This window comes from Cherax quadricarinatus, chromosome 91, assembly GCF_038502225.1.
Source record: "Cherax quadricarinatus isolate ZL_2023a chromosome 91, ASM3850222v1, whole genome shotgun sequence".
Taxonomy (NCBI): domain Eukaryota; kingdom Metazoa; phylum Arthropoda; class Malacostraca; order Decapoda; family Parastacidae; genus Cherax; species Cherax quadricarinatus.
This window is the reverse complement of record NC_091382.1, coordinates 1066563-1079895: the sequence shown is the minus strand read 5'-3', so window position 1 is coordinate 1079895 and position 13333 is coordinate 1066563. Positions and strand designations below refer to the sequence as shown.

The 13333-nt window shown below is 46.6% G+C and overlaps 1 protein-coding gene across 11 annotated transcripts in view; it reads right to left on the bottom strand.

The window, feature by feature from the left end:
- Positions 1-8891, bottom strand: part of dop (microtubule-associated serine/threonine (MAST) protein kinase dop) — a 227401-nt gene extending 218510 nt beyond the window's left edge. For 5 of the 11 annotated variants that reach the window (XM_070104302.1, XM_070104307.1, XM_053800069.2 and 2 more), the window contains exon 1: positions 8496-8891. The gene's annotated coding sequence lies outside the window, so the exon portion shown is untranslated. The remainder of the gene's footprint in view (positions 1-8495) is intronic. The other 6 variants (XM_070104301.1, XM_070104306.1, XM_070104303.1 and 3 more) reach the window with 2 other exon arrangements.
- Between the last annotated feature and the right edge of the window lie 4442 nt (positions 8892-13333).

Sequence of the window (13333 nt, the reverse complement as noted above, 5' to 3'; positions counted from 1 at the left end):
AAACCCAGCACACACCAGTGTGACGTCACATGTTAAACCCAGCACACACCAGTGTGACGTCACATGTTAAACCAAGCACACACCAGTGTGACGTCACATGTTAAACTCAAGAGACACGCTAAACCAGTGCGATAAACTCAAATAACGGAGTAGGAAGTTTAATTCTTACCAGATGAAGTGAAGAGAAGCACAGTGCCAAGCAGTGAAAGTACAGTGCCACGCACAGTGACAAGACCAAACACAGTGCCAAGCGTGTTATGATGTTTCTGCTAAATTCTCCCCTTGCTGAGTGCCAGGGAAAGAAGCCCCCTTGAGTGGTAGGAGGAAGAGGGGGCCCACCTACCTTGAGTGCCAGGGGTAGAAGCCCCCTTGAGTGCCAGGGAGAAGCCCCCCTTGAGTGCCAGGAAGAGAAGAGGCCACCAAAAAGTGCTTAATACAACTTGACTGTGATGACTGTAGTGTACGCTGTCAGTAAGTGTCAGACTACACCACAGCAGCAGCAGCAGCAGCAGTGGCTGTTGCTGCTAAGCAGCAGCTGCTGCTAGCAGCTGCAGCTAGCAGCAGCAGCAGCTGCTGCAGCAGCAGAAGCTGCGTGCTTGCAGCAGCAGCTGGTTGCTGCTGCGCTTGCAGCAACAGCTGTGTTACTGCCGCCATTGCTGTAACAGCGCTGTAGCAAGCAGCTAGCTGCAAGCAGCGTGCCATGGCAACAGCTGCAGCAAACGGCTGCTGCCGCATGGCAGCGCTGCTGCTGCATTGCAATTGGCGCAGCAGCAGCAGCGTGTGCAGCAGCAGCAGCGTGCTGCTGTGCCGCTGCGTGTGTAAGCAGCAGCAGCAGCAAAGGTACCAGCAGCAAGCAGCAGCTGTGCCAAACAGCCGGCGCAGCCGCAAGCGTGCTGCGCGAGCTGCTGCGACGCAGCTGCTGCAGCGGCGCAGCAGCAGGCAGCAACTGTTGGCCAGCAGCTGCGCACAGCGGTGCATGCTGCTGCTGCTGGCGCTGCTGCTGCTTGCAGCAGCCAGCTGCTGCTGCGGCAATGCAGCAGCTGGCTAGCAGCAGCGCTGCTGGCTGCTGCGGCTGCTGCTGCTGCGCTGCTGCTGCCGGCAGCTGCTGCAGCGCTGCTGCTGCGTAGCGTGCTGCTGCTGTCAGCAGGCAGCAATAGCAGTAGAAGCAGTAGCAGTAGCAGCAGCAGCAGTAGCAGCAGCAGCAGCAGCAGCAGCAGCAGTAGCAGCAGCAGCAGCAGCAGCAGCAGCAGCAGCAGTAGCAGCAGCAGTAGCAGCAGCGACGGTGGCGGCTCTTCACACAACTGTAGGTTCGTAAGATCGCTAAAACCAGTAAATGACAGCAGAAACAAGAATATAAAAAAACAGCAATAAGAAAAACAGCAGTAGCAACAGCAGCAGATGCAGCAACAGCGCCTCTTCACACTCGTCCAGGATCAATAGTTAAAGCCTAGTACATGACAGCAGCAGCAGCAGCGCCGGCACCAGCAGCAACAACAGCATCTCTACACAGCAGGTCTAGTTAATTCCAGCAAACATCATACACAGCTTTAACAGTAGGTATGATCAAGACCTAGAAGCTAAGAATGAGTAAAACAGGTTGATAAGAAGTAAGCTAGGCCAGGAGCTAAGGCTCAACCCCTCCTAACATAGGAGATAACTATGGGGTAGCTAACACTAATAATTTACCGTTATTATTATTATTGTTACTTAGCCAAAACACATCCAACCTAACGCCACCACTTCAATATTATTTAGTCTAAAACACACACACGGCCAGGAGCTGTGACTGGACCTCTACAACCACAACTAGGTGAGTACACACACACACACACACACACACACACACACACACACACACACACACACACGGCCAGGAGCTGTGACTGGACCTCTGCAACCACAACTAGGTGAGTACACACACACACACACACACACACACACACACACACACACACACACACACACACGGCCAGGAGCTGTGACTGGACCTCTGCAACCACAACTAGGTGAGTACACACACACACACACACACACACACACACACACACACACACACACACACACGGCCAGGAGCTGTGACTGGACCTCTGCAACCACAACTAGGTGAGTACACACACACAGCAACACCAACACTCCACCAACACCAACACTCCACCAACACCAACACTCCAACACCAACACTCCACCAACACCAACACTCCACCAACACCAACACTCCACCATAAACACTACTTGAACACAATAACAAGAGTTAAAGGAGAACATCGAGGCTGAACTTCCTCCCAGAAGCGTCTGCTGACACAGCCACTACCATCCCTCCATCCTCTTCACTCTATTATTAAAGTACACAGTCTCAAGCTCGGGTACGCAGAATTTAGAGGGTACTAGAGCAGGGGTAACATCTCCGAGCGTGTAGGTGATCTGATGGTTACCTTACATTATCAATAACAACCTGGTCACTAGCTCTGAGAATCATGGCTCCTGCGGCCCACTCTGAGAATCATGGCTCCTGCGGCCCACTCTGAGAATCATGGCTCCTGCGGCCCACTCTGAGAATCATGGCTCCTGCGGCCCACTCTGAGAATCATGGCTCCTGCGGCCCACTCTGAGAATCATGGCTCCTGCGGCCCACTCTGAGAATCATGGCTCCTGCGGCCCACTCTGAGAATCATGGCTCCTGCGGCCCACTCTGAGAATCATGGCTCCTGCGGCCCACTCTGAGAATCATGGCTCCTGCGGCCCACTCTGAGCCTACGCTTCCTACATTTGAAAGGAGAATAAGAATAAACACGGGAGAACTAATGCTATACTGAATCTAAATTGAAATTATAAGATTGGTCTGTTATTATAACACGCTCACGAGAGACATTATCTTGCCAAGGTGCAGAACTTTTAATACCCTTCTTCACACTCGTAGAGTAGTACCTCTCTGGATGGTTGTAGTCTACCTACTATCAAGTATGTGTCTCATAAAGGGAGGGTAGTACTTCCCTGGATGGTTGTAGTCTACCTACTATCTAGTATGTCTCTCATAAAGGGAGGGTAGTACTTCCCTGGATGGTTGTAGTCTACCTACTATCTAGTATGTGTCCCATAAAGGGAGGGTAGTACTTCCCTGGATGGTTGTAGTCAACCTACTATCTAGTATGTGTCTCATAAAGGGAGGGTAGTACTTCCCTGGATGGTTGTAGTCAACCTACTATCTAGTATGTGTCTCATAAAGGGAGGGTAGTACTTCCCTGGATGGTTGTCTACCTGCTATCTATTATGTGTCTCATAAAGGGAGGGTAGTACTTCCCTGGATGGTTGTAGTCTACCTACTATCTAGTATGTGTCTCATAAAGGGAGGGTAGTACTTCCCTGGATGGTTTTTGTCTACCAACCTAATTAGGTGTTCTGAAGAAAAACAAATTAGTATTACCAAAACACTTGAGTACAGAGACCCAACACCGCTAACAACTAAGAACCCTCCACCATCACTAACACACTTACACCACTATCAACTTCTAAGAACCCTTCACCATCACTAACAACACATTGACACCACTAACAACTTCTAAGAACCCTGCACCATCACTAACAACACACTGACACCACTAACAACTTCTAAAAACCCTTCACCATCACTAACACACTGACACCACTAACAACTAAGAACCCTGCACCATCACTAACAACACATTGACACCACTAACAACTTCTAAGAACCCTTCACCATCACTAACAACACACTGAGACCACTAACAACTTCTAAGAACCCTTCACCATCACTAACAACACGCTGACACCACTAACAACTTCTAAGAACCCTTCACCATCACTAACAACACACTGACACCACTAACAACTTCTAAAAACCCTTCACCATCACTAACACACTGACACCACTAACAACTAAGAACCCTGCACCATCACTAACAACACACTGACACCACTAACAACTAAGAACCCTGCACCATCACTAACAACACACTGACACCACTAACAACTAAGAACCCTTCACCATCACTAACAACACACTGAGACCACTAACAACTTCTAAGAAACCTTCACCATCACTAACACACTGACACCACTAACAACTAAGAACCCTGCACCATCACTAACAACACACTGACACCACTAACAACTTCTAAAAACCCTTCACCATCACTAACACATTGACACCGCTAACAACTAAGAACTCTGCACCATCACTAACAACACATTGACACCACTAACAAATTCTAACAACAATTCAAACACTGTTAACTCTTTGGTAACACCGAACTTCAATAAGAACCCCTAAAACCTTCCCTTGATGAGTCGAGACTCATCAAGGAGAAGCAGCAGGAGGTGAAGTGGGACCTTCCCAGGAGTTTGCTGCTCCTCTCTCCTGCAGAGGCTCCAGGAAGATAAGAAAGGATGAAACAGGAGGATAGATGTAAAAATGAATAATCAATAAACATAGGGTAAAAAGAATTATGGGGGTTATTATAACGTGATAACTGATAAGTAAGGCTGATGAGCACTGGAAGAGAGAGGGATAGGAGACGATAGTGAGGGGTGGGGCGAGTGTTTGATGAAACATACATTAAGGTACCCACACCCCTATTAAAGGAAGGAAGGCAGGGGTCTTTGTACCTTGTTCTCAAACCCCAGCTTCTAACAATACCCAGAGGTACATATACCCCAGCTTCTAACAGCAGTTATGGTATACAATACCAGCAAGCTGATAAACAAATAGATGTCTGTGTATTGCATACCATGACTGCTAACATAGCCGAGTGACACAGCTACACTATGGTACACAGGTACAGAGAACACCGCCCTCAACATGTCTAACCTTCTGGGCATGACTTATTCCAACTAGAGGGCCCCACCCGCGGTGATGATACCTTCAACTATTACACCTCGCCTCATTCCTCTAGGAGCGACCGTCTACCTGCCTGTGCTTCAGATTCATCAACTCTACAGCGGAGAACTCCTTCAGTTATGCCACTGAGGGACTGATTACAATATCTTCCATTCTCTCCAGTTTCAATACGTTTAAGTATCCTCTGTATTGAACTAATAAATCCACTGGTTGGCGAAACGTCTTCAGAATAAGATACCCAAGTGTTACACATATGCCTCATTTATCATGCCCAGAGGTACCTTTACCACAGCTACGGACAATACCCAAAGATGCACATGCACTAAAAATCGTGGGCATAACTTAGGTCCCATGACAAAAAGGTCCAAGAACTGAGTCCAGCACATGACTTACACCAGGGTAAAAATTATCACCATAATTTTTAAAGGGGGTGGACCTTACGCCAGCGGAAGGTCTCGGTTAGATGATGAAAAGTTCCAGATGTGGGTTATCATATAACTAAGACTCGCGTCAGGAAACACTTGTCCTGTTTCCTGACACACCTGACCTAACCTAGCCAGGCCCATGGCCGGGTTTCGGGAGCAGAAAAGCACTAGAAACTCATCAAAGGTATGATGATATATAACCTAACCTTAGTCTATATTGCTCCTGACAAAGCAAACACTGCCTAAACCTTAACTCCCACTACTGATCGTGACTTAGGGATTATTAACTTTGTGATCTTCATTAATACTAATGATGTCGAGTTATGGATAAATTTATATTTTAACCCACAAGAGTTCGTCTCAAGTTTAGATATTACCGCCAGCGATAGTTCGCATTGGCTGACTTAATGACTGGTAAATGTGGAGTCTTGAGCTGGAGAACGTGGCGAATGTAACTGTAGAAGCGAAACTGAACAAACACAATCCAAACAACACAACCATTGTAACTGAAGACTGGACCAGAACGAACCGACGAACAGGTTGTGAGTAGAGACGAACAGGTTGTGAGAAGGGACGAACAGGTTGTGAGAAGGGACGAACAGGTTATGAGAAGGAAGGGACAAGCAGGCTGTGAGAAGGAAGGGACAAACAGGCTGTGAGAAGGAACAAACAGGTTGTGAGAAGGGACAAACAGGTTGTGAGAAGGGACAAACAGGTTGTGAGAAGAGACAAACAGATTGTGAGAAGGAAGGGACAAGCAGGCTGTGAGAAGGAAGGGACAAACAGGCTGTGAGAAGGGATAAACAGGTTGTGAGAAGGGACGAACAGATTGTGAGAAGGAAGGGACAAACAGGCTGTGAGAAGGCAGGGACGAACAGGCTGTGAGAAGGAAGGGACAAACAGGTTGTGAGAAGGAAGGGACAAACAGGTTGTGAGAAGGAAGGGACAAACAGGTTGTGAGAAGGAAGGGACAAACAGGTTGTGAGAAGGAAGGGACAAACAGGTTGTGAGAAGGAAGGGACAAACAGGTTGTGAGAAGGAAGGGACAAACAGGTTGTGAGAAGGAAGGGACAAACAGGTTGTGAGAAGGAAGGGACAAACAGGTTGTGAGAAGGAAGGGACAAACAGGCTGTGAGAAGGAAGGGACAAACGGACTCCTCCTGACAGCAACATTTAAAACCCATGCTTCACATCCCTACAACAGTATTGGTGCCACTACTATGGTAAATTCTCCCTAGTATTAATGTTGGTAGAATTATCGATAATATGTTAGGTAAAAGGACACACGTACAACTAGCGTGACATTTTATTGTGGCCGTTTCGCTCTCCAGGAGCTTTATCAAGCTGTTACAGCTTGACAAAGCTCCAGGAGCGAAACATTACCACAATAAAACGTCACATTTGTTGCACTTAGTGTCCTTTTATCTAACAAATTCTCCCTTGTCTATATGGATGAGTTCTTTTCTGTATCCACAGATGTTTCAATGCACCACACATTTTCCCTCGTAAATTCTATAGTTTAGCTCATTTTTCCACAGACCAGTCTACTGCCAAGTCTACTCCCAAATATCTTAACACATTCAGTTCCTCTACACTCCCTCCAATCTTTATATCCAACCTTTCACTGCCAAGTATTTTTTTTTATCAGAATCTCCCAAAGGCACAGAATCATCAGCAAAAAACAACTGTGACAACTCTCCTTCTGTAACATTCTTCACATTTTAATCCCGCATCTCTCCCTAACATCCTAGCACACACTTCTTTTAAAAGCATTATTTATAAACACGTTAAACCATGCTGACACCAAATATCCCTGCCTAAGACCTACCTTCATCCCTGTCTACGACCTACCTTTATCCCTGTCTAAGGCCTACCTTTCCTGGAAAATAATTCCCCCTCTACCCTACATACTCTGATCCTCACTATAAACACAAACTATCTACCGTGTTCAGTAGCCTACCACTTACTTCATATACTTGCAACATCTGCCTCAGTGCTCCCCTATCCACTTTATAATTTAAATCCATAAATGCAACAAAAAAGGTCATCTTTCTCGAAATATCGTTCACTGACATGTTTCAATATATACCCCCTTGGTCGAAACATTCCCAAACCTTCCTCAAACCTCATAGTTCATCTGGTCTAGCATTCTTCCTGAAGCACATTGTCTTCTCCTAAACTGTGGTGGTACCTCCCCATTACACACACACACACACACACACACACACACACACACACACACACACACACACACACACACACACACACACACACACACACACGCCAGCAAGGGGTGGCAGTCAGACATGTGCAATGAAACCAGTCAGCTGGTTGAGGCACAGGCGCGTGTTCATTCCAGGGAGAGGGGAGAAGGAAGGGGAGGCAGAGAGAGAGGGGGAGAGGGACGGGGAGAGGGAGGGGGAGAGAGAGGGAGAGAGAGAGAAGGGAAGAGAGTGAGAGAGAATCATCACTTTCTTACGATGGTGACAAATAACTTTACGTACACGGGTACAGTAACTTGACGTACATGAGTACAATAACTTGACGTACACGGGTACAATAACTTGACGTACATGGGTACAGTGACGACGTACACGAGAATAGTAACGACGTACACGGGAATAGTAACTTAACCATCTGCAACACTAATGGTAATTGAAATATCACGTAACTATCTTTAACCAGCTCTGCAGGTAATTAATGTCACTAGTTACATGGTAACCATCTGTAACACCTTTCTATAGACACGTGTATAACAATATAGAAAGTAACCATCTGTAAGTGACTTCTGAACAGTACCTGTTTAACCGGTAGTTAACCAGCTACATGGTAACCATCTGTGATTACCTTTCGATTTACAGGAATACCATCTGTCAGGCAAGGCGACAGTTTTTGTCCATTTAAGAAGTACCCATCTGAGACTTACTTTCAAACGGTGCCAATCTGTGTATCAGGGGAAACCATCTGTTGCACAGTTGCACAGGGTAACCATCTGTAGCTTCCCTCTGGTGCCATACTGTAAAAAAATCAGTAGGTCCCGAAGCTTCACTCAGCTGGTGTCAGCAGTGTTGTCAGCTGGTGTTAGCACTGTTGTCAGCTGGGGGTCTCGGTTCCTACACCGACTTTCATGTCTCAAGTATTTTCAACGTCTTGCACAATATATCCAGCAGGGAAAGAGCCCGTGGGAGGGAGAAGAGTGATGGAGAATCACTTACCTTGTGATGGAGAGAGGAGGGAGAGATGGGTGTATGTCACACTGTAACTGGTATCATGGTGAAGGAAGACAGGTGGCGGAGGATGGATTATCCGGCACCCTTACCCACACATCCAACCTTTCCCTATTCACACCAACCCATAGATTTTAGGGGCGATGCCCCTGAATTTAGAAGGATAGAGAGGTATGTCCCTTTGACACTGGTTCGGTCTTGAACTCCGGTAGGAGGTTAAACGCAGCTTCCAAACGTAGAACTACGGCGCGCATACTCCATCAGTGGTAGATCCATACAACAACAATTGACTGGAGTGTTGGTGATGCTGTTGCCGTTGGAGACGAGTGTGCGAGACGTGCAGAGTGGAGAAGCACGGCCCTGGACCGTGGCTGGAGCTACCACATACTGTCATCATCACACACACACACACAAACACACACACACACACACACATTCTCTCTCTCTCTCACACACACTCACAGCGCAGGTTCCAGCGTGTCAGGCGCAATGCTCTTCTATTGATCTGTAGCTCCGTTCAACCCTCCAGCCAGCTAGCCAGCCAGCAAGATACCCAGGCCAGCCAGCCGGCACACAGCCAGTTAACTAGCTAGATACCCTGGCCACTAGCCAACTAGATATCCATACCAGCCAGCTAACACACAGCCAGTTAACTAGCTAGATATCCTGGCTACTAGCCAACTAGATGCCCGTGCCGGCCAGCCGGCACACAGCCAGTTAACCACCTAGATACCCTAGCTGCTAGTCAATTAGAAAACCATGCCAGCCAGCCGGTATACAGGCAGTTAACTAGCTAGATACCCTGGCCACTAGCCAACTAGATATCCATACCAGCCAGCTAACACACAGCCAGTTAACTAGCTAGTTACCCTGGCTACTAGCCAACTAGATACCCATGCCAGCCAACCGGCACAAAGCCTGTCAGGGAGATATCTAGGCTGAAGCTACATACCCAGTCTAAGAGCTAGCCAGATATCCAGAGCACTGCAAGGTAGCCAGATATGGAGGTCTGTGATGTACACAAGGAAGATACTGGAGAGGCTGGACTCAGATATACACAATACTAAAGCAACGTACCAGAGTGAGAAATAAGAGAGGAAGTGTAAAACAGTAACAGGGTGAAAAAAGGGGTGACATGGGTACAAAGCAGGGGACACTATTGGCACAAGGGACACTATGGGCACAAGGGACACTATGGGCACAAGGGAAACTATGGGCACAAGAAAGGGACACCATGGGTACAAGAAAGGGACACTATTGGCACAAGAAAGGGACACCATGGGCACAAGAAAGGGACACCATGGGCACAAAACAAAACACATTCAACACCCGTACTGCAAGACTATACAACCCCTGTGATACATCTGTAACCAGTTTGTGACTAAGCTCGTGTGGTGTTTCCTTGGTCAACCAGGCTGTTGCTGCAGATGGCCCACATATCCATCACAGCCTGGCTGATCTGGCACTTGTTCAGTTTCCTCTTGAAGGCTTCTACACTTGTTCCAGCAGTGTTTCAAAGAGCTCAACTACCCGAGTACAGCTACGTGAGTACACCTAAACGAGTGAAACCAGTTGAGTGCGACACAGAGTACATTAGTGTTGGAGGGTACCATACTTAGGTTGGTGAGTCACACCACCTTACTCAGGTGGGTGAGTCACACCACCTTACTCAGGTTGGTGAGTCACACCACCTTACTCAGGTGGGTGAGTCACACCACCTTACTCAGGTTGGTGAGTCACACCATCTTGCTCTGGTGGGTCACACCACCTTACTCAGGTGGGTGAGTCACACCACCTTACTCAGGTGGGTGAGTCACACCTCCTTACTCAGGTGGGTGAGTCACACCACCTTACTCAGGTTGGCGAGTCACACCATCTTGCTCTGGTGGGTGAGTCACACCACCTTACTCAGGTGGGCGAGTCACACCTCCTTGCTCAGGTGGGTGAGTCACACCACCTTACTCAGGTGGGTGAGTCACACCACCTTACTCTGGTGGGCGAGTCGCACCACCTTACTCAGGTGGGCGAGTCGCACCACCTTACTCAGGTGGGCGAGTCGCACCACCTTACTCAGGTGGGCGAGTCGCACCACCTTACTCAGGTGGGCGAGTCACACCACCTTGCTCTGGTGGGTGTCACACCACCTTACTCAGGTGGGTGAGTCACACCACCTTACTCAGGTGGGTGAGTCACACTACCTTACTCTGGTGGGTGAGTCACACCACCTTACTCTGGTGGGTGAGTCACACCACCTTACTCTGGTGGGTGAGTCACACCACCTTACTCTGGTGGGTGAGTCACACCACCTTACTCTGGTGGGTGAGTCACACCACCTTACTCTGGTGGGTGAGTCACACCACCTTACTCTGGTGGGTGAGTCACACCACCTTACTCTGGTGGGTGAGTCACACCACCTTACTCTGGTGGGTGAGTCACACCACCTTACTCTGGTGGGTGAGTCACACCACCTTACTCTGGTGGGTGAGTCACACCACCTTTGGTGGGTGAGTCACACCACCTTACTCTGGTGGGTGAGTCACACCACCTTACTCTGGTGGGTGAGTCACACCACCTTACTCAGGTGGGTGAGTCACACCACCTTACTCTGGTGGGTGAGTCACACCACCTTACTCTGGTGGGTGAGTCACACCACCTTACTCTGGTGGGTGAGTCACAAAACCTTACTCTGGTGGGCGAGTCACACCACCTTACTCAGGTGGGTGAGTAGGAACAGTGAAACCCAGACAATTAATGGTTTTGTTTGGCCTTCCTGGTCATTGTTGATAATGGTCGCCAGATTACAGGAATCTACACTAATCACACCCTTAGTGCATTTTTGTGACATATATATTGACGTGAAGGTTAAGTAATGCTCTCTCTCTCTCTCTCTCTCTCTCTCTCTCTCTCTCTCTCTCTCTCTCTCTCTCTCTCTCTCTCTGACACAAAAACTCCGAGGAAGGTGTGGGGTCAGATAGTTGAAAGTTTGAGGTGGACAGGACGGAGTCCAACACTCACTCATCAGTTATTATTCCAACTGTCACACGAGAGAGAAATGTTGGTAGTTGTTGAGGCAGACCTGCTGTTTCTAGTTTTGCTGCTACTTCTACTGTTGCTGATTGCTACTGCTTCTGTGTCTAGTTCTGCTGCTGCTGCTGTTACTGCTGGTGGTGGAGCCGCAAGTCTGCTGGTCACATGGAAGAGTTCCAAGTATCCCTGTTTCACGATACGAGTCTCCCTGGCTGCAACCAGTCACTAACCTGCACAACTATCCTGCTTCACGATACGAGTCTCCCTGGCTGCAACCAGTCACTAACCTGCACAACTATCCTGCTTCACGATACGAGTCTCCCTGGCTGCAACCACTCACTAACCTACACAACTATCCTGCTTCACGATACGAGTCTCTCTGGCTGCAACCACTCACTAACCTGCACAACTATCCTGCTTCACGATACGAGTCTCTCTGGCTGCAACCACTCACTAACCTGCACAACTATCCTGCTTCACGATACGAGTCTCTCTGGCTGCAACCACTCACTAACCTGCACAACTATCCTGCTTCACGATACGAGTCTCTCTGGCTGCAACCACTCACTAACCTGCACAACTATCCTGCTTCACGATACGAGTCTCTCTGGCTGCAACCACTCACTAACCTGCACAACATCCTCCTCACTGTCTTGGATGCTCACCATAGTCAGGCTGCTCTGCTACACACATATCTCTATGTTTTCCTTCCGCCCTCTCAATATATTATATTACGTATATATATATATATATATATATATATATATATATATATATATATATATATATATATATATATATATAGTGCCGAATAGGTAAAACTTGCGATTTTGGCTTAAATAGCAACGCTCTTCTTGCCGAATAAGACAAGTGAAAATTTGTAAATGAAATAATTTCGCAAAAATCTTTCTGTACTTAACGCAAAAATATATTTCGTTGGCTTTATTGAATTATTGTAAATGTATCTAAAATATATTTAGTTGGATTAGGCTAAATTTAATTGCGCTTGTTATAATAAGGTTAGATAAGTTTTCTAAGATACCTTTGGTACAATCATTATTTTTTATATTAACATAAATGAAAAAAAATACATTTTAAACGTATAAGAGAAAATTTCAGAAAGGACTTAATTTTAAACGAGTTCTTGCTAACTGACCAGTTTTACATATACTGCTCGACATATATATAATGCCCAAGGAAGTAACTGAAACAAGGCAGGAAAACCCCGTAGACTTCTTCGCAAGTGTTATTCATGTGTCTGTGTATGTATTTATGTATGTATATATGTCGTGCCGAATAGGCAGAACTTGCGATCTTGGCTTAAATAGCAACGCTCATTTTGCCATATAAAACAAGCGAAAATTTGTGTATGCAATAATTTCGCCAAAATCATTCATAACCTAACGAAAAAAAATATATTTCACTGTATTTAGTATTAAATTATTGTAAACAAATGTAAAATATATTTAGTTGGGTTAGGCTAAAATAAATTGCTCTTTTTATAAGGTTAGGTAACTTTTCTAAGATTCTTTTGGTGCAAAATTAATTTTTTTTACATTAAAATTTTTTTACATTAATATTAATGAAAAAAATATATCTTTAAACGTATAAGAGAAAATTTCAGTTATACAGTAGCCAAGCTTAGGCTTGGTTACAAGTACAGTGGACCCCCGCATAACGATCACCTCCGAATGCGACCAATTATGTAAGTGCGTTTGTACGTGTATGTTTGGGGGTCTGAAATGGACTAATCTACTTCACAATATTCCTTATGGGAACAAATTCGGTCAGTACTGGCA